General features: G+C 30.6%; 1 protein-coding gene across 5 annotated transcripts in view; it reads right to left on the bottom strand.

The window, feature by feature from the left end:
* LOC130451829 (nuclear receptor coactivator 3) overlaps nt 1-27539 on the bottom strand; it is a 366138-nt gene that overhangs the window by 235702 nt on the left and 102897 nt on the right. The gene's annotated exons all lie outside the window — the stretch shown is intronic.

The following is a 27539-nucleotide window of genomic DNA, read 5'->3' as shown; positions in this document are numbered from 1 at the left end:
TTTTTGGTTTACTATACAGTCATCCTCATAAATGGAAATAGACAGATAAGGCAGATGAGAAGTAGGAGTAGATTTTTTTCTATTGAAATTTGTAAAATCAGTTTCCAGCAAAGGATTTTCACACAAGCGATAATTTGATGTTTAGTATTGAATTTTACAAAAATTTTCACATCTTCATCAGTGTTTGGGAAATTGAAACAAATGATTATTCATCTTGACAATTGACATTGCCAGTAATGACACATTTCTATTACACTAACGCCACGATCGGTAAGTGGCAGAACTTAATTTGTGTTGCTGAAATTTAGATGCAAGTTCACCTTCTTATTAGGTATGTTCTGTGGGATCCTATCATATGCTATCATGGCCAGATCACGATAAATAATGATTTGGATTTTACTACGTAAATACATCAACATGAAGAGAGACATCACATTATTCCAAAATAATTGTAAAAATAAATATATTTGGTTTGGCTTGGTTTATTATTGAGAATTAACGGTATCAACTTTCAAAATCCAAGGTATATTTGAATAATTACAGAGTCACTATACAAACAACAGTGATATAACTGTACAATATTCGTACACCAAACAATAACGCTTTCTTGCGGTTATAGAAATTCGCCTTAATAAATTTGTTTTTACATTCGATTTTTATTTTCTAGTTTTAAATTGTAATCAAAATACGAGTATATTTCAATACTGGTATTATAATGGCCTTCCACACAAGGTTAATTGTTTGAAAATATTTTTGTATTGATATTTTGTTTGTTTACAATATTTTTTAATTAGCGTTATACATTTTTATTAGAAAATATTTAGCATCGTCTGTTTCACTTCTTCACCTTTCACAAATATTCTTTCACTTATGCTCTCTACAGCTTCAGTTATTTGAGTAATTATCACAATACAATAACATTTATTTGAAGTGCATTTATTTGAAGCGGTAGTTGTTTATATAAATATTTGTTTTTAACAAGTTTTTATTAACAATCAGAATACTTTTTACATTCTATAGGTTAATTTGCTCGCGAGTGTTAGATAATCTAACATCTATAATGTCTTGGTGAGGCTTTGTTCGTTTTGAAAAGTCTTGTTGTGATACTTCATCCGTTCATCCACCATATAACGAATAAACAAAAGTATAAATAATATTGAATATGAATATAATTCAGATGATTGATATTAATTAGAATTATAAGAGTTTGCTAATTTGTGTGAGGTTACCAAGAATATATTTATTTGTAGTAAAATACCTCTTAAAACTATTATATTGTTATTAGTGCATTGTTTTATAATGAAATCAAATCAACCTATTTTTTAATATGGATTAAAGATAATTTAATTCATCCCTGTAAATGTGTTTTTGAAATATCACTTAATTTTATGTGGAGAAAAAATATCAAAAGTTTCAAATAAACTATATCAGATGAATTTTGTAGGTTTCGATATTTTTTCCATTCATCAATTAGATAACTTTCCTGATACAAATCGGAAACATATCGGATCTAATAAGAGTTACTTCTGTTCTGAATGTTATCTACGTCACATAATTAATAGTCTGATGTTTTCGCTTCTTTTTCAATCTAGTAGTGTTTGTACCGAGATCCGCCAGAGAATTTTCATTTCCTTTTCTTTTTAATAATGGATATGACGAAATTGAGGAAAAATTGAAATATATGTTTTGCAGCAAAAGCTTGGTGTTCTGAAAAAAAAACTGGAATATGGAAAATATGGAAAATGGAATAAAAATCTCAATAATAATGATTTGAATTGGTGGTCGCATTTCGAAAATTTTATGAAAAATATGAGAAATCAGTTGTAGAGACTAATCGTCAACAGTGCCTGCCGTATTTCGGTTAGAAGATTGAGGAAAAACAAATTTATCCACATGTTAATTTGATGCGAATTTTGAGATGAAATTGTCGTTAGTCAAGTTGTAATTATTATTGATGCTCTATATCGAAATATGATAACCCAGTTATTTCTAGCAAAATTGCGTTATACTGATGTAGTTTCATACAAGACGCCGACATATGCGATACAGCCCGTTAAAATGAGAAATTTTCTGATTGTGCACTCATTCATGACTTTTATCAGAAATGGTCACCTAGACTATGTGATTGGTACGCCGTATATAGGGTTCAAGGAATGATATGTGTCATATAACATACTTATAATTTATATTAAACTGTACCCACTGTGTGGTACTAATTACGGTAAAAAATTTGTATTTTGAATATAAATGTTACAGATTCAGATTAGATTTGTGGCAGTTCAGATAAGATTTTCGAAAATTTTCCCATTCCGAAAGTTTTAATTTGTCATCTTAACGAACGTTTGAAAAAAACACACGTAGCCAAAAATAGACAAAATGTGACAACCTATATTATATTTTTTATATGATTATCCTAGAAAAAAAAAGAGTAAATAAAAACTTTGTATGTTGAGCTATTTCTGCTTTTTATACATCCTATAATTAGATTCGCAGAACTTCAATACTGAATCATTTGGCAAATACGCAAAATTTTGACTTTCCTGACACTACAACATTTGTCTTTGTACTTCTTTGTTGCGCATAATTCCATAAAAGTCAATCCTAATATACGGAGTGCGTGGAACAACCAAATGGAATATTTTCAAATGCAAATACAATCCCCTGTAAATTATTTGTGTTTTGAATTCTTCAATTTTCATCTGTTTCGGGAATATAAAGTGTTTCAAAATTTATTACAAACATTAACCTTATAGAAATAAAATTATTTCACAAATTCGCTACAAACTTATATCCTGATCCAGCCAACCCACAAGTTCCTGAATAAATAATATGGTTTCAACAAGATGGATCGACTTCTTTTTGTGAGGATATGTCGAAATTATGGTATATTAAACTGAACCCCTCAACTTAGATTCCTAGTATATTGAGTTATTTAAGTTAGTTTATTTTATTAAATTTTTAACTATGTTTTCATTCATTCCAAATTTTGAAGAAAATTGTTAACGCGAACTGTAGTACATTAGTCGCTGTATGTTTAATTGAAATAGGTTTAGAATTTTACGGGGAATAGGAATAAATTAATAATTTTTTAATGTGAGTATTCCCCAAAATATCCTATAATATCTAAACTTTCCCGTTTTTTGTGTACAATGTCTCGGTTACAAATTCGAATAAACGTCCACAAATTCGGGCCTAATTCGCATCTTCCCCCTACCTTCTAATAAAGTGGAGTGAGAATCCAGTGGAGCATATATATTGAAGTTTTTCGGTTCCATAAAATATTTTACATTGCCGTAGGTAGTTTGTTTGTTGTTACCGTCACAAATATTTTTTCTGGAAATATATTATTGATTATTTGTGTACTATGCTTTCCACTCTTCTCACTCCCTAACAACATTTCTTATCTGAATATGTGAATATGCGTAGGCTTTTGAGGAATCTATGTAAATATTTAAATCGATATAAAATCCAATGGAGCGCTAATTTCATATATTAATTAATCCATTCACTTTGAAATATTACCTCTTTTATGTTCACGTTAACTGACTGACTATCTACCCACAACAAAATATAAAGAGATATTTGGAAAACGTACGCCCAAAGTAATTTCACGCGATAATAGCTGCCTAAAAAGTATATAACTTTACCGATTACCTGCATCATTAGCCAGTTTGTCGTTAATTACATGTTTGCCTTGTCTTTGAGGCTTTTCATTATTTTATATTGAGCTGCAGCACGGTTAAGTGCATCACACATCGCAACATGTTTATTGGTGGGCGTTTGTGCACCCGTTAAGGTTGTCATCGGTATGTAACATCATAATAGTTTCAATTCGAATGCAGTTAGACGAGACTTAACAACGAATCAATTCAAAAACACCATAAGTTTCATTATAAACTTAAAATGAAAAAAATTAATATAAAAAAAAAATTAAAAAACAGGTGTGAAAATAAAGTAAAATGTGATAGAGTCTCAGTTATTTTGAGTCAAATTGATTCCCAAATACTTAGTCTTCAAAAGGCTTAGGCCAACAACACTTACAAGTAGTTTTCAGTGGTCAGACAAACACGTATTTTTCTGATGCCAACTTAGAGCTGCAATCGGGAAAATCTAAAGGTGTTTAAGTTTAACGATTCATTCTGAATATTTTCTTAAAAGTAGTCATACATTGTATATGTGATTATCTTCAAAATTCTGTTTGCTGACATTACGAAATTATGAAACTAGCATAACTTCGAATTCTAACATGGCGGTATCAAATTGACTGGCAACGGTGGAGACAGCCAAAAACTGCAATAACCAGAGATATCGTCGAAAATATTCACTAAAACGTACTGGACGACGGACTGATTATGGCAAATTAAAATAACACGTTTGCCATATATTGACTGAAGAATTTCTTTGGGTGCTGAATTTTTTACTTTGGACCAAGGGGGCGATATTGACCGTTTTTTGGATTGTCATGGGATTGCTGAAATGGCTGAAATTCACGAATTGCACTTCGAATTAGTTGACCACCCACTGTATTTATTCACCATATCGGGATTTCAGCGACTTTTTTCTGTTTCCTACCCTCACAGTTTCACTGGCAGAAGAGAGATTTTCATCAGACAAGGACTTTATCGCAATACGTGAACGTCTTATTTCTTTGTTAGGTTGGAAAGTTTTCAGACAACCCTCTTATTTACCTACAGAAAGCGATCGATGTTTAAATTGCCACGATAATTAAAAAAATGACCATCGATTGATAGTTTCCCTGAATACCCACGTTGGTATACATTCTATTTCAAGTTGGCGAGCCCCATTCGGTGATTTATCTCCCTTGTTGAAAACATATTAACAATATGAGCGCATGGATGGTCATTCTATGACTTGTGACCTAGTTGTTGTTGAACTGTCTCCTTTTTCTTTTATCATGGCTTCATAATTGGTGGGTTTTTCTTAGATTTTTTCAATTTACTGACCTCGACATATTCTGTCGGAGACCGACGACATAGTCATCTACACAAGGGAGCTTTGAGAATTCATTCAGTGATATAGTTCAAAGAGGACTCAAATACACAAGAAATTTCGACGGGTTGTACACCAAAGATTCTACTGTGGACATACACGTCAATCGTAAAACCAATACCAGGATGAAATACTGAGAAAAATATGCAAACTTTTTTTTCAACTTGATATGATATTGAAAAAAGAAAAATGGTATTACAGCTATTTCCTTCTAATGCTTGAAACATTAATGTATTAGAACTTCGATGTTGATAATTTAATACAACGCACTATCGATGTTTTAAAATCCGATATATCCATAATTACAACCAATATAATTATCCCAATGTCGCAGAATTATCGGTTAACATGTTAATCAATTTGTCTGTGTCACGTTATTTAAACTTAATCTACAGAATTTAATACCCGAATACTGGGTCGTTGTCCTATATGTTCCTGTTAAAATAAATAGAGTGTTAGTTTTCTTTCTACCAAATTAGATAATGGAAATGACGCCAACCTGTATAAATTCAAAGAGTAATTACACTGAGATTTCCTATACATATTCATATACTACCTCTTGCCAAACAGCACGCGTGATTGTGCCAAATTTAGTTGTCGATGACGATAAAGCTGATGAACTGTTATCGTTACTGTCAGGTAGTGTAAATTTATTCATTTTGTTCATTTATCAAAACAAGTTTTGCTTACAAGACTCTTCCTAATTCATTCAAGAAATTGATTAACTTAATTTGATTTCAAGATCAAAGAAATATTCTAGTTAAATATGTCGAAATTTTAATTTAAAAAATATAAAATCGACTCTTTAATATTTTGTGTCAAATAATTCAAGATAAATATAAAATTTGAAAAATATTTATTCTGGTTTATATTTTAAATATAGAGATGATGTGGTGTATAAAACATTTTATTGTTGAGGTATTTGTAAGTTAGAGTATAATGAAAATTTGTATCAGTTTTTATAATGCTTGAACACTTTACGTTACATTCAAAGAATATAATAGTCCAGGAAATGAAGTTCCGTTTTTCTAAATCTCTGACAATAGACCGACTATTTGACATTCAAAAGACACGTAAAATAGGTAACTATCGGTGTGCGCGAATACAAAAAATCTCACAAATATAACGACTGTGCAGATGTAATAACATCGTGATGAGAACCGTTTTTTATAAATACAAACAAATATTTAATTTCACAAAAATACTGAAAGGAATTATTTTAATGAAATGGAATATAGAAATTATTAGGCTAAACAGAAGTCTTTTTCCAGACTAAAAAAAAACAGTATATATTATAAAATTGCTTTCTCCAGGCACGTTATTGGTATAATCACTTTTTTACTTAGTTACGCTGTTCGTTACCTGCTCCTGCGATTCTCACAAAGGTTAAAATTGGGGGTTTTTTTAAATGACCCTTTCCCCTTGGAAAATTAGACTTGTTATTAATTATTCCGAATTGAGGCCAGGTGTCCTACTATTTTTTGAAAAAAAAACTCAGCGGGAATTGTTAAGTTTTTAAGTTTCAATTTCGTAAAAAATGCTTACATTGGTAATTCAATTCAAAATCAATAAAAATTTTTCTATTTGTTCAGTTGTTTCTGAGAAATTCCAAATTTTTTACAAACTGAATCTTTATTTTTAAATATATTTTCATTTTCAATTCCATAAAAAATAATTACATTGTAGTTTTTTATTGGGAACGTGGCAAGGAATTTCAATATATTTTCCGAGCTTTCGTATTCATCGTCTGGGACTGAAATTATAGTCAAATACAATATAAGAAATATTTATAAATGTATAACAATAATAAAATTTTACTTACAATAATTAATTAAGATTTCCGGTGTTTTTGATATTATTGAAGCTTGTAAAAATTTTTAATTTCATGGAATTCAAAATTCAATATTCAAATTGACTTTGATAGAAATATTGATTAATTGAAATATTTATTCTAGTTACTATAGGAATTTTTATTAATTTTTCATTGGTTTGATTTTGAATGACGTTGAATTTTTATAGGTTAGATAAGGATAAGTTTTAGTGAATGATGTTTAATATTGAATTGTAAATTTGTGGATTCAATCTATTCTAACTAAAATAAAAGATAAAACAACTACCAATAAATTGCCTAACATAGTTTATGGAATTCCTTGATTGTGATGAGGTCACTCACCAATCGGAAGGTCATTCTAGTCATAGTTATCCAAAGTTTTGACAATTGTGAATAACTACAAAAAACGCCTATTTTGAGAAACAACATATATTGTCCAAAATGATCTATGTATTAATAAAAAACTGATTTGAATAATATAAGAGAAATCTATGTACTTATATCTTTTATTTAAAAAAAAAATCTATAAAAGAAATTCAACGCTATCGGTAACCAACTAACTTTACCTAATTTGTGGAATTCAGCTTCACTTATAACAACCCAACCTATAAAAATTAATGTCAATCATAATCGAACCAATAAATATTCAGCTCCATTCATAATGACCTCGACTATAAAAATTTAATGTCATCCAAAACCTAACCAACAAATAGCCACTATCATTCATAACGACCTAACCTAATCTAATCTATAAAAATTTAATGTCATTCATAAACTAACCAATCAAAATTAACAACGATTTCCATAGCTACCAGAATGAATAAGCTTAATAAATACTTTTATCAAGCTTCAATTTGAATATGGATTTTTGAATTCGATGAATTCAATATTTATTTTATGAAACAACAAAATACTCAACTAAATAATGTAAGAAATTTTTATTATCGTTATACCTTTACAGATATTTTTAAATTGTACTTTGACTATAATTCCTGGTGTTCCTGATGATTAATGTATAGGTATTCGAAAGTTTGGAAATATATTAGAAATAGTAAACTTTGCTACTCAATTTTGCCCATATATATACAGGATTTTTCTAAATTCATGCGACAAAATTTGGGAGGTGATTGCTCGTATGAAATAAATATGGGTCTTTCCTATAACAAAATTTCCTCAGTCCAATCCTTTCCGAGATATAACCCCCAAAAGGTAGTGACTAAAATTGACTTTTCATTTTATTTTTATAAAATTTCAAATTATTCCAGAAACTGGAAACTCTGTCATTTTCGTGCACTCACAAAGGGCTAAATACGGGTATGTTTTCAATATTTATGTTACATTATACAGCAGTTAAATTAGCAACCCTCAAATTACTATACTTTAGTTATACAAGATCCTTATTTTATTTAAAAATATTTTTTATTCTCAATTATTTTTCCCAAAACCAATCGCCGTAGAGAAAAAAATAAGCCACAAAATTTATATAATTTTTTTAACAAATTGAGTGGAAAATAGTAAAAAGGTAATAAGATTCATAATAAATGATAGAAATGACCATATCTACCTTGTTTTTAATTACAGTTTTAGAGTAGTAGGCTGCTGTCACTCGACAATTCATTTACCTTGTTTATTATTGTTTATTCAAATATTCAAATACTTTTAAGTTTGCAGCATTAGAAAAATTGCTTTACATATCAGTCATTCATCTGTGTGGTGAGTTTTACATTTGTCTTGATTCGAGGTCTCTTTTTTGTGAAAAATAGAAAAGAGACCTTAGAATAACAGGTGAAAATTTGACGTTTCGACCTACATCGGTCTTTATTAAAATATATTTATTCATATGAAATAGAAGTAGGAAAAGTTGAATCTACAAACTATTCGTTAATATTTATATTGCTTTTAAATTAAAAATAATTTAGATTGAAAGGTACGAGATCTTGTCCATCAGGAACAAGTCATAACTCACCAGCTCGTTAGGTGTGAATACGAAGTAATTTGATTTGAAATTCAGCAAGAAGTCTACAAACTATGTTATTGTGAAGAGATTGATGAAGAAATTTTTGAAAATCGAGATGATCTCTGATAATTATCCTCTCCGTAGGAAGTTGTTACAGAAAATACAATCTTCTTTTTCTGCTGTGATCTCGGGGTACCTTTTAAGAAGAAAAAGAAATAGATAGACCATTTTCTAACAACAGTCACTTTAAAATCAAATCGATTTAATTGTAATTCCATCTAATAGGTCTATCTATGCAAGAAGAACCTCAGTCACCAAAGTCTCGGATATCAAATAAAAGTAGTAATCTCAAAAGCAACACTTTGAACTTAAGTACCAGTTAATCTGTAACACCGAAAAATCTCTCGATGGGCGAGAGCAAAATACTGTCGCAACTATACCTTCCTCAAAATGAGTATCTGATCTGTATCTATCATTGGTTATTCCAATAGTATTTGTACTTGGTTAAATGAATGCGTTGAAAATGCCGTTAATGTTTTAATGAATGATAGAATATTATTTTGGAGCTACTTTTGAAGGCGAATACAACGAAATAATTACCATAACAGAGAAAAATTAAAAATAGTTAATGATGTTAACAAAATTTACTTGTCACATTATTGCAATTTATATTGCCAGTGGCTATACGACGTATTATAGAGGTTTATAAACTATAAATTACCGAGTTTTTCTGGTTTTGTTGCAAATACCGGCTAATATAAGCTATTACATCAAAAGTATAGTTAGATGGCAGGATCTCACACCAATACGACATGCGCTTGTGAAGAAAGATTCTTATCTCCAAGATTTAATCTTGACAGGTCAAAAGGTGCAGTCACTGTTGAGCACTTGTATTTAACATTCAACTTCCTTGAAATCAGGTAATATATGGATTTATTTTTAGCTAAAAATACATATATGGTAATATATTGTTAGAGATAACATTCTGAAGTTTACATTCTGTCACACATTTATCACTTTATTGGTATTCCTTTCAAACTAGAAATAACGTTCTACTGACGAAATTGGAGATGTGGCAGATTTTATCATATCTATTATGTGTAATTCTGTGAAAGGATTTCTTTCTTCAGCTTTTAACACTTTTTATCTTGTTATTCAACTGAGCGTTTTCATTTAATAATGCAATTTCTGCAAATAAACGACTGTTGTTAAGAAGCAAATATTATGTACATATTTAACAAATATTAAAGATAACAAACACAAAAAGTAGTTGATAGTTGATAGCAACCATAGCATTAATGATGCTAATAAGACTTTCCATTGCAAAACCATCTATTCTGTTTCAAAAACAGAAATAACAAATATTATGAAAATAATGATAGTAAATATAACAACCCCATGTTAGGGGGGCTATTTTGCAGTCTAGTCCAAAATATTTAAATAGTATTTGTACTTGACTGTCGTTTTGCTATGGGGTTCGGGACCTATAACTATTTTTACTGTACACTGTTGCTTATTCGCTTCAATATTCAGAGCGAGTGAGCTTTTGATCAGAATTGATCAGTAGAGGAACTCAATTTGCAGATAGCTTTACTTGTCAAATATTGCACTGAGAACCGACATTGAATGATTTGGAAATTTGTGGAAAGATTCCAAAATAGTGAAAATCACAATCAAACATTCTAAATTGTCAGGAATTCAAAGTTTTCCGATGTAATTTTCACACTAAACATTTGGAAAAACTGTATCAATTTCTATTCTCTCTCTTTTCTTGATAGTGTAAACTTCATTACTTCCATTTACTATTTATTTGAAACTAACAAGGATACAGTTCTTGCATAAAAGGGAACATTTTTCAAATAGTCTTCTTCGAACTCTATACCCTTTCACTAACGTTTCTCCAATTTTTTATTTCTTGTAAAGTTCAACAAATCCCTTTCTTCAAGCCATTTCTCGAAGTTCGGAAACTAGAAATAGTCAATCGGGGCTCTATCTTTAGAGTAGAGCGGATGATGGAGCCATTAGTGCCTAATTAAAAGATTTTTGGTGTAAAAATAGCACGTGTACAAGGTTGCCCAGATCTAGTGCGTCTACAGCTGCTGTGTGCCCAGCTCAATCAGAAACAATTACAAGAATTTTTGGAAAACATTCAATTTCTTCAAATTGGTTTTAAAATAGTTTCTAGAGAATTTAAGCGCTTATTAGATTTGTTCGACATACAATCATATGGTTTCTAGCCATGGCAGAAGAAGTTCCAATCTGAATACATTATAATATTCTTAATACATCATTTTAGTAGGAAAGTGTTCCATATTTTCAGATTTCTAACATAACAAGAAAGTTAATAAATAATTTTTTAATGGAGGTATGAGAAATATTTAGATTTTCCGTTCCCATTTCTCATTCATTTGTATGCAGCCATTGCTACAGCGGAGATATATTTTTATGGTTGATATTGTTTCACAATTACTGAAAAAAAACAAAAATTGGATACTGAGTGTTATATGTATTATAATTTTATTGGATCATGGCCATTTGAAATATGAAAATAACAATGATCTAAAAATGACAAATAACATCATAAATCCCTACACATTACATTATTTCTTAAAATTAGAATGATGTTCGAAATATCCAGGATTGAAACTTTTTATTTTTTTAAAGCCCCAATTTGATTATCACTAAAATAATTGCGCGGCATTAACGAAAAATTGAAAAAAGGCCTCAATACTACACACAATATTAATTTAGACAGAGGTGTATAAGTACGAGGTCTGTTTGCGGAAAAGTAACTTCAATTTGATATTGAATAATGTTTTATTCAAATGAGGGTCCCGGACATTCAGTATCATAGAATTACAAATTATTCCATGAGGTATATATTCAGTACAAATTTTTGTTATATTTCCTTGGTTTCCTTAATTTTCTAATAATGTTAAATTAATATTGAAATTCCTTCCTCTCCACATTGCCAAATAACATAAACAGTTTTCTTCAAGTCAGTATTAAAACCAATTTATTTTTCAAATTTAAGTGAAATTTTGACAGGTGACATCAAAATCAATGAAAATAACAATAATAAAATCTAAAGACATAAATAAATGAGTACATATTTGCCAGAATAATAATTATAGAGATGAGAATTTCTCCTTTCACATCTGCCAGTTTTACAAACTAGATTTGGACGGTCTTCCGACAAAAAATAACTAGTTCTCTAGCTCACCCTGATGACGAATATTCTGCCCGAATTACGCTCTCTACGAAGATACACGAGGAGCAAGTGCGAGAGTGTGGATGGTCCGCTCGCCTTCTCTCGCCTTCACTCGCATCACCTCTCCGTCACTTTGTGTCAGTTTTCGAGCGCGAGTCAAAAGACTTAAGGATGCGAATAAAGAATAAATTGAGTGTGTGGATGCCTAGCACATCTCTCGCTTCCGCTCGCCAAGGTTCGTGTCGAGAGCCTTAGGAGGCGTCTCGCGAGGGTCTGGATCGAGCAATAACATTATCATTTTTTGCCAATTCCAAGGTCAATGCTGAAACTGCTGGTTTTAGGGAACAACTGATAACTAAATTTCATTTGATTTTGAGAGCTATGACAAGCGCGTGAATGTTGACACATTTGGAGTTTTATTAGAAGACACAAAATTGTATTGGGAATTTGGTATTATATGCTGAGTGCATAAAGTTTTATTAGTTGCGTGCATATTATTCCAATTGGAATTTTCTCTGAGGAGGCTCTGGAGGCTACATATAAGATCATCAGAACAAATAGACTAAACCACACGCGGAAGAACAGTAACTGCAATTCCAATTCTGACCCTTTAATATCTACAAGTAGGAAAGCGAGCCAATCAATTTTGATAATATTGAACAATATCTCTAAACGATGATGAAAATTCAATTAAATTTGAATTGGAGAACTTATCCTTATCTATGTGATATGATGAGAGGGACTCGATTTAATTTTCAAATGTATCTTCAATAATTTTATATTTTGTGAATTTTATTGTTGTGATTATTATTTTGTAACTCTAAAAAACTTAATTTTTATTCAAAGATCTTCAAGATCTACTGTTTTACAAATGAATAACTTTAAAAGCGCGTCAAAAATTACTTCTGGTCTGAAATCTTCAGAAATCGTGTTCAAAGATCAAACATACATAGCAAGCCAATTAAGTTATCTGCGTGAACCATTTATAAAGTAGGGAACTTTGCCAGAGTATCAAAACCATATATCAAGAGACGGATAAATAGTTCTCTATATAAAATTAAGAAGTTTCAGACAACTTCCGGTATAATTGAACATAATAGAAGATTCTGTTTCCGGATTTTCACATGCCTTATATAAAGCTTGATTTTTTGATAAAAATATATTTTGATACAGTATCTAAATATCTCCTGTTTATCGTCGTCTGATTATATATCTTAAAGATGAAAGGGCATAATTTACTAACTACATCGCTGTTTCTTTGTCCATTACTGTTCGTCGTCTTATTATGTCGGTATTTGAGTTACACTCAAATGAAGTGTATTTTAACAAATGTAGAAGCCATTAAAGCGCCAGTTGGTGTACCACATTCTGTTCGCCAATAATGATGATTACCGTCCTAATGAATGTGGCTAATTGAATTGAATATTTCTTCAATACTGTTATGAGTTCCCTTCTTGTTTATGTTGATGTGGATTTACTTACTTTTATTGACTGGCACATGGGAAGGCTGTGTATAAGGAAATTATGTCCGAATCATGTACCTACGTCTCTAACAAACATCTGGATATATTACGTAATATAAAACCGTGTGTAACAAGTCGCTTCATATATAAGTGAAGTCACTTTTGTATTTATAATATTGTTATAATGTTTTATATGACATTGAACTACCAGATATGGTTCTACAGTAGTTTAATTGAATTTTGAAGCTATTTTATACAAGGCGATATTTAATTACGTAGATTTCTGTCGATTTATATTAACTCATATTAAATTATGCTGATTTCTGTCGAAATTTTCGTATTTCTGAAATAAATATCACATTTCAATATATAGTGTCAATCTTTATTAACGAGTTAGTTGTATTGAACCTACCAAGTGTAATCGTAATTCATTTGAATAATTTGCAAAAACCGATAATTGGTAGATATAAACTACCTAATGTGCAAACCATACAAAATCATTGGGTCCACAGCTTCTTTCCCTAGTCAGTCGCTGGAAATCTATTATTGACAAGGAAATACGTCGGTCGAGTTATCTTAAATGGGGATGCGAGACAATTTGGTCGACCGAATGAACGGATTTCCCCAATTGACCTTACATTAGCAATTAGGAATTGTTTTAAACCCTAGGAATTGATACCCCCTATAGTATATTCTTGAATTCAATGAATATAGATGCTTCTAAATGTAAGAATTCATTGGCGGAGTTGGTTGGCAACGTTGCCTTTTTTATGCGAAACGCGCATTTACCACCATCAACACTTTCACAATAAATTTCTATACCCCTCTAGCTTTTCAAAACAGATATTTGTGAGTTAAAAAGTAATAAAGTAAGAAGTTTCAATAACCATTTTTTTCACAGAAAATCGACACCTGCGGCAACAGTCGTGGTCAGTACGTAGAAAGTCGCTTAAGTTCTGCAAGAAAATTTTTTGTTTTGAACAAAAATGTTATGGTTGGGCAACAACATATTAATATATTATAGTGTATGTTTTTCTTTATCTACACCTGCCATCTGCGATAGAACTTTCATACAATCAATGCACTCAAAACTAATTTCTAGGAAAAAATCGTTAAAAATGATTAATATATGAACAAATATGCTTTTGTATAGCACTAAATTTTGAGATTCAAACATATGTCATGTATATATTTGTGGAGTCAAATATTATTGGTAAACTTCTTACGATTATATGTCTATTCTCTAAGAATATTTTTATTTGCTATGGCTCAATAATAACTAAGCCTTTCCTTTACAACTTAGATATATGGTCATCAAATTAGGTATTATGTACTCTTGGTTATTCTTGTTATTGCATCTAATGATAAATATTGTTCCAATCTCAAGTTTTTCGGTATAACAATTGCAAAACACCTGTCTTCGACTTATTTTTCTTATTCTTTCAAGTTATGTCTTTCTGCCTTCAATTATTAACATCCAATAATTTTGCACAAAGTAACCACACTTAACCAAATTTTTCAAAGCGAATACTCAATCAAATGAAAAAACATCCCAGTTAATTATTAACATACAAGAACTATTGAACATACTAAATTATATAAAGAATTAATATAGCTTGCAATGCAGCTTGCAAGTGTAACTTATCGAACTTGAAGATTGAGTCTTTCACACTAATAAAAATTTCCAAACCCCAATTTATCGAAAATTTGTTAACAATTTGAAATTTTTTTTATTCATGCGGCAAGTTTAAGAAGAATTAAGAAGGAGAATTTTGAGTTCGTGATTGGTTTGTTACATTACTAAATCCAATCTGTGAATTAATTCATCTTTTTATCGTCATTTTACAACTAAATATATATTTAGAGGTGGTTATTCTGAGCGCTGAATGAAACTATATCGGGGCAGCGACACACAGTTATGGTGTGGGATTCAATAATCTAACGAACCAATCACACATCAATAATTGGAATAATGAAGTATAAGATTATTTGGTGCTAAACTAAAACAGTGAAAATTAAATCAGTGTTCAAAATTTGGTGAAAAAATCAAAAATTTTAAAATTTTATTAGAAAACTAAAGAGTGAAAAATTCTTTTATATAAGCTACTCTACCCTTGGCAAAGGTTTTACCGACATCCATGTATATATAGTTAGTTTATTTAAGTTTCATTGCTATATTTATGTACCAAAGTCCGTATAAACTTCACTTAATCTACTTAAAAGTGAAATTCATGAAGCATTTGATATAATAAGCACGTATTTCGAATGCATGTGATATGCAACTGATGTGGCTAAGCAATACAATAAGGCGTCTTTCCTAGAAAAAATACACCGTTTGATGACGACTCTTGCCAAAAGACGATACAGAGTTTGCTTAAAAGATAATACAACAAACGTTTTAACAGACAAGCAATTTAACATTGCAATATATCTAGAGAACACAGATAAATTTATGAAACGGAAACATAAAGCTAGTTAATATTTTTCGGGAACAAAATATATCTAAATTTATTTTTTTCGCAATTGTACGTAATTGCTATTAAATAACGAAACTTATGGTGCTACTGAAGTATGCCAGTAGCCGATAGCTTTTTACCGTATAACAGAAGCCTTTACTCAGAGTTGTTTGTTTTGTTTTGCGCGGAATGATATTCAATGTAACATAAAGCAAACAACTGTTTTGAAATTTCACGTGAAATTTTGTACTTATACTTTGAATAAAATAACTCATTGGAAAGCATAATAACATTTTACGATGTTATACTTTTGAACACCAATTCATGCAAAGAAAAGATCCATCTCCATCAAAACCTGAAAAGCTCGAATAAACAAATCAATGTGCAAAGCAATAATGTTTGTTTTTTACGATATTCGTGAGATTGTTTACTTTCATTGGATCCAACTACCTATTTATCACCAATACTACTTTTATGTTCTTGCTGAACTTCATGAAAGAATAAAGAAACGACAAGGACTGTGGAAGACTTTGGGCCTGCTCAAATGGTTTGTTTGTACATAAAAAGTACCTTTACTTTTGGTCGCACTAGCTCTAGAAATTTATATATAAAATAGAGAGCCACCTTATATAGTTAATTTATAAAGAGAGAATCAATTATACGGTAATGACTAAGACGGAAATATTGAAATTGATTTCAATCAAAATGAAATAATTATCCGACAAAGGTTGCTCATAAAGATCATGAAATATTTTTTTTATTTCATTAATTGAATTCAGAGGTATTAATTAACGTTTTGCGATTTTAATGAGAGAAATAAGACTGAATACTTGAGCCATCGTTGCTTGTCACTTACGGAAACATATTAAAATATTTTCAAATGAATTATATGAAAAGCGTTACGCGATAACAGACGTTTCATTTAGTTTTTTTTATCTGTTCGACCATTATTTTTGCGAACTATTGAAATTATAAGTCAAGTGGTATTTGCTTGTACGTTTAAAGGTTAAGTTTAAAGGTTTAAAGAGCGAAAATCCTTAACTTGCAGTGGCAAAGACTTTGTCCGTAGATAGATTCAACTTTGGAATAGTCTGTCGTACCATTTCTATATGTTTTCGGGTTAAACATAAATACTGCTTAATCGGAAAATATTATTTCAGAAAAACAGTTCAGTATCTACTTTGGCATTATTTCACAAAATTCTCGTCCATCTTCAAACTATTCGTGTATAAACTTTACTGTATGGACCAAATATATGTTCAGTCATTCTAAAACTAGGTCAACTTGGTATTTTTCCTCCTACTCACAATATCTTCACTCCCCAGCTTCAGCTGACTACCAACAGGACCTTTATTATTATCACGTTTTAATACAGTCTAACGAAATATATATTTACAAAAGCTTGCAAAACTCTAAAGCATCAGTATTGAAAGTACAATATGTTGAGATCTTTTTTTAAACCCAGTTAATTATTTATGGCATCGTATCCATTTCGTTATAACTGTAACATTTTTCGATGAAACTAAAAATAAGAATATTTCACCTCCGTGAAGACACTGAGTATTCTCTGTAAAAATCGTAGTATTTCATCCTTTTCGTCCGAATATAGTCCTTGTTTCAACTAATCGTTTAGTTTGTGAGAAGCTAGATGCCGAGACATAAATCTTGAAAGCAAGTTTTTCAATCTAACACCAACCAGATCGTGTCAAATCACACAAATTTAATATAAAAGAATATGTAACACAACCAATTATTTTTCGTTGTTGTGAGAATCAAACAATAAATATACGCATTGAACAATATCCAAACAATCGTTTATTTCACTTCCTAACCAGAGATTTTCGTTTAGGGAGTTGACATGAGGTTATGTGCTAGTTCAAATGAAAGGTTTAACCTGTTCGTCCTAGTTCCATAAGAGTCGCAACAATACCAATGGGTGACATTTTCAGTCCTTCGAAAGCATGCCGTTTATGTAAAAAGGTAGAAACTGAGACCTTTTGCATGCATGATGGTCTCAAGGTTACTATACTATTTAACTCCCTAGATCGTATTAGGATTCGTTTTTGGTTTTAGCAGCATGCATATCGTCTAATGTTGAAACTTCTTGAGCTCTTAGGTTTATTTTGATTTGGATTTTATTTTATCTTAACGTTAAAATATGGAATAAAATTAAATAACATTAGATTTTTCGTATTTTTAGTTTTGCTTTTTAATTTTGTATATAATGGGGGCAGTGTATTTTCCGATTTATGACATACATGTTTTGGATAGGATATATTTTAGTTTTTCAGATAATTGATTTGTGTAAAGTAAAGCTATATATGTATATAATAATTTTATTAATTTGGTTTTAAGGTTATTGGTTATTTATTAAGGTAGTTTCAAGTTTTTTAATTACTTCAGAGTGATATTTAATAAATTACAAGTTAATTCCGAATATACTGTAGATGGCTCTTACCATCCCTTCTTTTTGTTTTGAAAACAGTTAGTTTGGTAAAAAGCTCTGACATTCTTTGAGAAAAAAAACAACTTCTTTCCAGCATAAATGTGATAATGACCAGTGAATAACATCCCTTTCGAACGACGGACGTCGATATAGGTCTTTCGATTTCAGTATTGTAGGTTGACCGTTTTCGATCTATTTAGGTATGGTTAGGATAGCGGCATATCTTATTTGTACTGTTTAACCGACCAGTTGATATTATTCATCATATGACTAGATTTAATGACTATATAGTAAAATTGCCAATTATACCTAATGTTTTCGTCGTAAGCCCTACCTTAAACATAAACGGTATTTTAAAATTACTTTCATTTCCTAACAAGACAATTATATCCAAGATTAATTATTAGATGCACAGTTCAAATGTAGAATATTTTCTTAAATGTGAAATCAATTCAAAATTTTAGGAGTAGCAGATGACTTTCTAAAAATATGTGTATTTGATGTATCGCATCATTTAGTGAAAAATACAAAAAGAAGTGCTATGTCGTCGATCCTTCCTAATGGATGGATGTTGAGTCTGAATTTACATTCTAATTAGCTTATTGTTATTTTTCGCTCAATTTGCTGCCATTTGTTCTGGCATCATGAGATACTTATCCTTTTGTCATTTTACATCTGACGGTTCATTTGGCTTCGTATTTGCTTCACTACACTAAGTTTTTTTGTACTGTCTGCAAAACTACACTAAAAAACTGAAATCCAACACAATGTTATTCTTAAGAAGAATAATTATCCAATGAAATTGTTCAAAAATGATCATAACGTCAATGTGGAAACAATAAAACCCTAATACCATATCAGGTCACATATAAAGAAAGTGGAGGAATGTTAAATTACAATGAAAATGTGTAAATGAAAAGAGAGGTTTCTACTGAAATGCAAGTATTACCGACCATTATGCCTGTTAAATATATTGACAAACAACGGGATCATTAAAGCAAGAGAGTTGAAGAATAAATACGAACACTGATTCCTTTGCTTCACCCCTGCTTCACCTTCATACAATGAAAATCGATGTTCTAGCATTTCGAACGCAGTTCTATAGAAATATGTGCAAACTGATTTACTGCGCACATGACTTTATTATTCGGAGAAAATTGTTTACTGTGCAAGTGTTCCTTGGAGTTTCTTCGAAGTCTACTTGAGCAATTGCGGCTGTTAAAATGGCGGACTTGCGACTGAATGAATTATCCTGACGTAAGAGAACACTCTGCATTTTGGTCTCTTGCTTAAACTAATGAATCCATGATTCATCCATTGTTGTTAATTGCGCAAGGAAATTTATTTTGTCAAATGCGGTAAGTATATTAGGAGGATTTTCTGAAAAGTTTCTGATCCCAACCTGAAGATGTCAGATTTATTAACATATGTGCTCATGCATTGAGAGATCCAGCAATTTTGGACGCTTTGTTTCTGTTTGAAAATCATAAAAGTGAATTTTTCTGTAAATGGGAAAAATGAGTATCGAGCTGTCAATAAATATTGGTTTTTTAGAAGGCAATACGCCTATGTAAATAAGAGAGGAGTTATACACTGCGAAAGGAGACTCTGTTTCATTATTTAGGACTGTAAAATTATAGGCAGTTATAAGTTTCGAGACGATCAAAATTTGCGTCAAACAGTGGTATCATCAAAAAAAGTTTACCAAATGGATAGGGAGAGGCTATTGGTATATCAAAAGAACGCCATTGATCGAAGAATTATGCATGCGTAAGCCACCTGCCCATTGGGCGCGTTTACTCACTTTGGACCAAAAGCGAATTCCAATGAAAATTTCCCAAGTCTTATTGACGCGGTTTAAGCAAAATGAGTCGAATTTTTGCGTCTATTCAAAATTGTAGATGAAACCTGTATCCAACAATACACTCCTGAAACCAAAAAAAGTTAAAACATTGGATTGCAAAGAGGGAAACTGCTCCAAAAAAGATAAAGCCACGAACCATTTTGATAATGAAATGTGACTCTTGAATTCCACATTCTATTGTCTATACGTAACGGGTTACGATAATAAATAATTATTTGATTTATAAATTGTCAGGGACGAAGCGAAGGAATTAGCCCTCGCATTTCGCTATTATCTTCCCTAGCAATTTTGACAAAACTCCAGTGGCTCAATGATAGGGCGACAAATAAACATTTAAATAAGTATTACCAAAAGGCTCAGTGTTTATCCCATTTTTTTAAAAAATATATATAAGTTAGTGTGAATATGTTATGGTACAAAATAGTGAAATAAAGGTATATTACGTACAGGGAGAGTTCAACGAAACAAATTAGATTAATGAAAATTTATAAAAGAAAAATAAATGACAGTAACTAAGCTTCTACCATTATCTTTCATGATAGTTACAGTTTAAGTATATGGATACATTGCGAAACATTGAAAATTCGGATGAAATCTGCAGGCTTACAATGACCAAGTGCCTGTAAAAACGACTATAGGACTAAATGTTGTAGTTGCAGAGGTGCTTGGCAATAATAAGGAAAGGCATGGAAATTTTAAGAGCGATGGAGATGACGAACATAAATATTTTTTCAGTACATACTTAATTACTGAATACAAGTCAAAATTACTAATCTTTGTTTAATAGAATCAGTGTAGTTTATATTGTAAAATTTTTGGGGATATGATGAAAACTAATTATAATCATATAATAAGCCCAGCGTGTACGTTATCTATAAGATTATTTAAAAAAAACCCAGTTTGTAAAGATCGATTGAACAGAATCGGACTTACAGGCGTGTTTCCATAGCAAGGCTCCCTACTCCCTACTTTTGTTTGTGACAACTAAGGTAGATGAGATTTTATTTAAAAGAAAACTATGAATGCAATTTGATGCCTCCATAAAGCAAATGTAAAAGTATTCAAATTTTCCAAAACTTTAGTAGATAAACATTTTTTTCTGAAGCTGTGCTGTACATTTCTTCAAATAAGTGCCATTCATATTGGAACACTCGCTACATATTACTGGAGCTATAACATTGGTATCGAAAAACGTTTATAAAATCTAGTGCTTAAATGTCTCAATAATATACAACGTACGAGAAGCGATCAAAATATACAGGAAATACATGAAATACAATACGTGTTTACCGCTTTTTGAGATAACCAACAAATCCGTTTGGGCATTTATCAGAATGCAGAACCAACTTGTCTAACCAGCATTGGTAGAAATCAGGTTCTTATCTATTGATCCAAGAGTTGGTGGATTTTCCATTTAAAGCGTCTCTGCATTGCTTTAGAAGCTTCTTGCATTTTCGTGCAGGAGAATGATACATTAAGATTATTTTTCTCTTGTAGATAGGCAATTCTGAGGAAATGTGAAACTGCTTATTCGTTTGGCTTTGTGCTCATCGGATAACCCAAGTGAGACTCCGCGCAATAATAGCTCAGTTCCACTCTTATGAGTTATCACACAGATTCACCTAACAATTATTTTTCGATATCCTGCCAGCTGATTGAGAGGAATAACAAATTATACTCTCCCCACATGTTACTTCTTTACCACGATTTGATTGTGAATGTGTTGAGCCGTATGGGAATATTCACTACGTACATACGACTTAATAAGAAGTAGCACCAACTGTACTCCGAGGAAACAAATTTATTCCACAATATTGTACCGTTGGTCTCTTTTTTCTGAGCATTTTCGTAAATTATTGAGACATTAATGCATCTAAATGTTCTTGATTTTAGGTCTATTCTGTTTTAAAATTTTGTTCTGTTTTTTTTTTGATAATTTTTAAAAGAAAGATAAATTTTGACGTTTCCAATTTTCTTTAAGTCTTTATCAAAATATGATATTGACACTGACAATTTGCTTGTTTATATTAATCAATAGATCACCTACATCATGAATATCAAAATAAGGATAAAATCAACTTAGAACTTTGTTCTTCCTAGGTCACTACATCTCAAATATATAGCAGTAATCAATTAAATTATTTGTAGTTTTATTAGAATTTACAAAATACAGCTATAAATTTTACATAAATTATTTAGACCTTTTTTATCATTTATAGCTTTTTCATTCTTATGAATGTGAACCATTTCTAAAAATTTTTAAATCTTTATTATTGAATTTGTTTTTTTGATATTTCATGGTTCGTTGATGCAGTTTTATTTTTTTATCGTATTGATGATCTCTTAGTCTATTTTCTAAATACTGAGATGTAATGGAAGATCTTGAGGAAACTGCTGTATCAAAGAACCAAATTGAAAAAATAAATAGAAAATTCATTTTTTTCCATAATTTTATTATTCTATATTGGTCATCTTATTGCAAAAAAATTTCGTTGCAACTTTATGGTCGTTTTAGTAAAGCTCTGAACACATTATTTGTTTTAGAATCTTTACCGATATTTTTTTTATTTCACCACTCGGATTTTGGAATATATTTATATAATTACATAGATTTATGGAGGTTCAAAATACTGGTCAACATTCACCATATAATTATAACTGAAAAATACCTTGCGCGTTTCATACTAGGTATATTATTATCAGCACGAAATATTGAGTTGCATAACGCTGTTACTGTTCTAAAGATTTAACGTGGAACCAACATATTTTCACGTCAATACTCAAGAGTTTAATATTTGAGCTGATCTTACTTGTTATTACTTAATCGTTTCACACAATAACCTCACGACATTAATTATAGTCAAAATTCATGTTTCAATATTATAAAATGAAACAATTCATATAATTTATAGTTTTTTTTGATATATCTAAAATAGAGTTATGAATTACACTCACATTATTTGAATTTTTCATTAGATTCATTGATATATTTTTCATTTTTATGTAAATGAAACATTTATAAAAATTCTCTTTTTTGTATTTGTGTCTGTTGTATATTTTTACATATTTCACGGTTTGTAACTGTTGTTTTATGTTTTTATCGTATTAATATCTGACTAATCTATTTTCTAAATATGGTGATGTTTGTCCTATGTAAACAACATCACAGTTACTCATTTCAATATATATGACAAGCTTTCGAATAACTAGGTGGCCATCATCAGGAAATTGATTAAATATTTGTGTCTCCCATGGAATGATTTGTAAGTTACTCTGCTTTTAAAACTGTTGGTGTTCATATAAACATGGATAATAGACGGATGGTTAAAATAGAATGGACTAAGTGTTAAGAGTTGAAACGTGATTATGTTGGAAATGTTCTTCTCACAGTAAAGTATATTTTTCATTGAAAAGTCACTGTTCCGATAAACTTTTTTATTATTTGATGTTTTAAATTTTAGACTAATGAAATATGTTCTTATTATATTATGACTTATTCTGATCATCATCATATTCACTAGAACAATTTGATAACTCCGAGAAAGTCCTTGGATATATTGTAAAAATAGATTTTTTACATTTTGATGTTTCCAGATCTTTTAATGAAGACCGAAGCTAGACTGAATCTTCAAATTTTGTGTTGTTTATTAAAATTAATAAATTCAAAATCAAGAAAATTAATTTAAGGAAATAAAAAAAAAGGAATTGGAATTAACAATTTCCAATTGAAAATAGGAGTAGGAAAGTTGAATTTTGAGTAGTGGAATCAGTGTAACAGAGTGATGGTAGAGGCTGGATCGAAAACAAAGATTTTTTTATTTGAAATTTGGTTTAAAAAAAAATTGAAATTAAAGATGTTTGGGTTAAGTTATAGAATTGATATATTTTTGTAAATTAATTGAAATTATCTTTCACTTGCAAAATCAGGAGTCTTTCATTTACAGAAATATTGTACAGATACAAATCAAATATTTTCATCTCTTAGTCTATATGTAGTGAATACTCATAGAAAGTGTTTTATTACAAACAAAATGAACCAAGCGGGTTGTAATTTTTTATTGTTCTGTATGTTTTGTACATAAAATTATTCATCTCGGAGTAAATACTCGCTATTAAAAACAAAATAATAATTTGTCAGACAGTCAGTCACTAACTGTGGTTATTGTTTGTGTACCTAAACGAAATAGCAGTGGGCGAAGTGAATATTGTTAAAAAAAATTAAAAGTAGTGGATGCTAATCTGAATGAAGAGGAAGGGGATGGAACGTCAAATTATTTCATTGGTTAAATCAATTGTAGGGACCAAGGCGACTGTCCGAAATTACTCACGATTACACATCGTCTGTATTAAGGAAAAAAACACGCAAGTAAAAAACAATCTAATCACCCAATTGAATTTCTACCTATTGAAATTTAAATAGTAGTTGTGGTCCAAAGCCCAATACCCTTTTCAATTTTTACATTTAGGAGTAGGTTAATTTAGTTCACAGAAGTTTCATATAAGCACATATTTATCTGCGAACATTGCGAAAACAGGTAGCTAATGCGCATGTGCAAAAATATTGATTGGGATTTGATTTGGAACAATTCAAAGCACATTTTTCAAGCAAGATTAGAGATTTGGTCTAGTATAACTTCTACAACATAGCAATTGAATTATTTAAGTTGGAATTTCTGAGACCGTTGGTGATAATCATACTGAACACACTGTTTACACTACTACTACACCAACAACACTCACAACTACACTGTTTGACGAGCGTTTCGATAACAAAGTCTTTAAACCGGACAATAACGGATCCCTTAGTCTGCCCAATATACTTCCCGTCACAATCACCACATTCACATTCGTGTTTTTCATTTTAAGTTTGGAAAAAATTGGTTTCACATAGAGATTTCTTAAGCCTATGACGGTTAATTAACCTATTTACATTTTTGATCATAACCGTTGAGTACAGCCACATCGTCAATAAAGGTCCTTTCCTCATTGTATCTCTTGATGTTAAGTGGAAAGTGAATTAAACGATGTTCCAGGAAATGGAGACTGGCTATCTTATGTTCGGATACAATTAAAAGAATCAGCCGGAATGTACCTGCACGTAGCAGTGTTTTTCCTAAATACATTAGGATCAGGACCAAATAGGCCAAAGTTGCATGCAGTTTCGTTGTTCAAGTATTATTAGTAGTTACAAGTTACAAAAATCATGTTTTCCACAATGAAATATGACACGAAGAACAAGGAGCGCATGGTAACCATCGAGTGATGTGGAAGGATAACTTGAAATATGATCTGAAAAAAAGGAAGTCAAGTAGACCACAAGGTATATGAAACCTTTGATAAAATAATATGTATGCTTAAGGAGAACCAGTGCGATTTGTCAACGTAAAAATGTTATCCCTATCTCCACATTCGTTTAAGTGACAGTTATAACCATTGGAGAGTATAGGATTGTGATATTGCCGGAAACGTATTGTTACGTTATTCACACGTGCACACGTGCAGCTGTTTTTTAATTACTCAAATTCGCTCTATAGAGTCTTTGGGAATAAATTAATAGATGAAATTATTATTCAAGATTTCCCCTAATTTACCTGATGCCCGTCCAATTGAAGATTTTTGGGCCCCTTTATCTTGTTAAGTGTATGACGGAGGGTGGCAAGAAAATGAGTAACCATACGCGGAATAGATGTCAGTCGTCAAAGGCCTAATGAGAGATGTTCGCAGAAAATTACGCTTAGTCGAGAAGCACGAGCCACTCCATTTAGTTTAAGTTATTAACTTGTTAGTTACTAAGCCGTTTATTAATAGATACAAATAAGAAAAGATTCATTAAAGATAATTGTTACAAAAATGTATTGTCAAATATTTTGTGCCAAAACTATTGGTTGGAATATATGTTAATTGGGGTCGATTTTTAGACTAAGTCTAGTAATCTCTGAACTAAATTATTCACTATAAAATGAAGCATGTTAAAAGAAACTCTACCTCATTTTATGGTTAGGTTTTCCAAAAAATGTTCATTGTTGAACATATTTCAACAAGATTTTAATTTCCAGCAACGACTTTTCCAATCGTTTTATTTATTTTCTTCATATTAATAATATACGTAGGTATTACTAATTGATAAAATTAATCAGTTTTGGATATCGATTAAATTAAAAATCCGAATCTGATTGATTAGTAATCTTTCGACTGTTATTTATACAATAATGTCGATATCACACAAAATTTGGAACAAACACGAACACCATAATCGTTTTTAATTTACGGTTTAAGTGGCTATTGTAAATATACCGAGTGTAACCTACAACCGCAGACCTTGAATATATCAAGGTAACTTCACTTTCACTTCCATCTATAGTTTTGCAGTGTCGAATGATTATTCCGAGTTTCAGGGCAAGCCGACCAACGTAACGAATATTCAATAGAGGATTACTAATCTGAAAATTCTGTTTCAAATATTACTAACGCTGTTTTTCAATTTTTTTTCAAAGGATTGTACTATTTACGTTTTTTTACTCACTTAGTACGTTAAGTCCTTTTTAGTAAAAGTGAATGCATATTTCTTCGGCAGTTCTTTTATAGTATCGTCTCTTTTTAAAGGATTTTCACTAAGTGGTATTTTAAGTGCTATGTAATACTATTTTGTTTGTAATTCTATAAACTTAACACTTAGAAACTATACTTCGAACAAAACTATTGTAATGTTTATGTACATGCAACACTAGTTTTCATATGCACGATTAGAGTGCATTTCACAGAGACTTTTGTGACATTCTTGTGTCTTGTGTCACAGAAATCTAAATATTAACCAAAATCACTCAGAATTTACTTAATACTTTCTGGCGTTTAGAAATTTTAATCCTTGTGAACAGAATTAAGTTGATCTTAAATATTTTCTACATATAAAAATTACATATTTAACTTACTACTGCTGAATAAAAGAACCAGAAAAACAAAAATTTAAACGAATGAATTTATTTAGAAACAAATAATGCCAAATATTTTATTTTAAAGATTCTCCGTCACTAATTTATGATGTTAAACTAAGCTTTTCTCTCTAGGTTCTAAAAATTGTGCCACCATTCATTTTCTAACAACTATATACTTGTAAGTATCGAAAAATAGCAATTTAAATTGGAACGTCAACATTGTAATTATTTGTTTTAACTTCGACGAGGGGAAAGGGAGAAGTAGAGAGATGAGAGAGGGTTGATTTTTGGGTGGTCCTGATATAGGAAAAATGTTTCTCTGCAGCGTTCGCTCAGTATGTGTGGTCGCTATTCAATCACTAGTGGACT

Source organism: Diorhabda sublineata, chromosome X (genome assembly GCF_026230105.1).
Source record: "Diorhabda sublineata isolate icDioSubl1.1 chromosome X, icDioSubl1.1, whole genome shotgun sequence".
Lineage (NCBI taxonomy): Eukaryota > Metazoa > Arthropoda > Insecta > Coleoptera > Chrysomelidae > Diorhabda > Diorhabda sublineata.
Note: the sequence above shows the minus strand (reverse complement) of the source record. Positions and strands in the feature narration are given on the sequence as shown.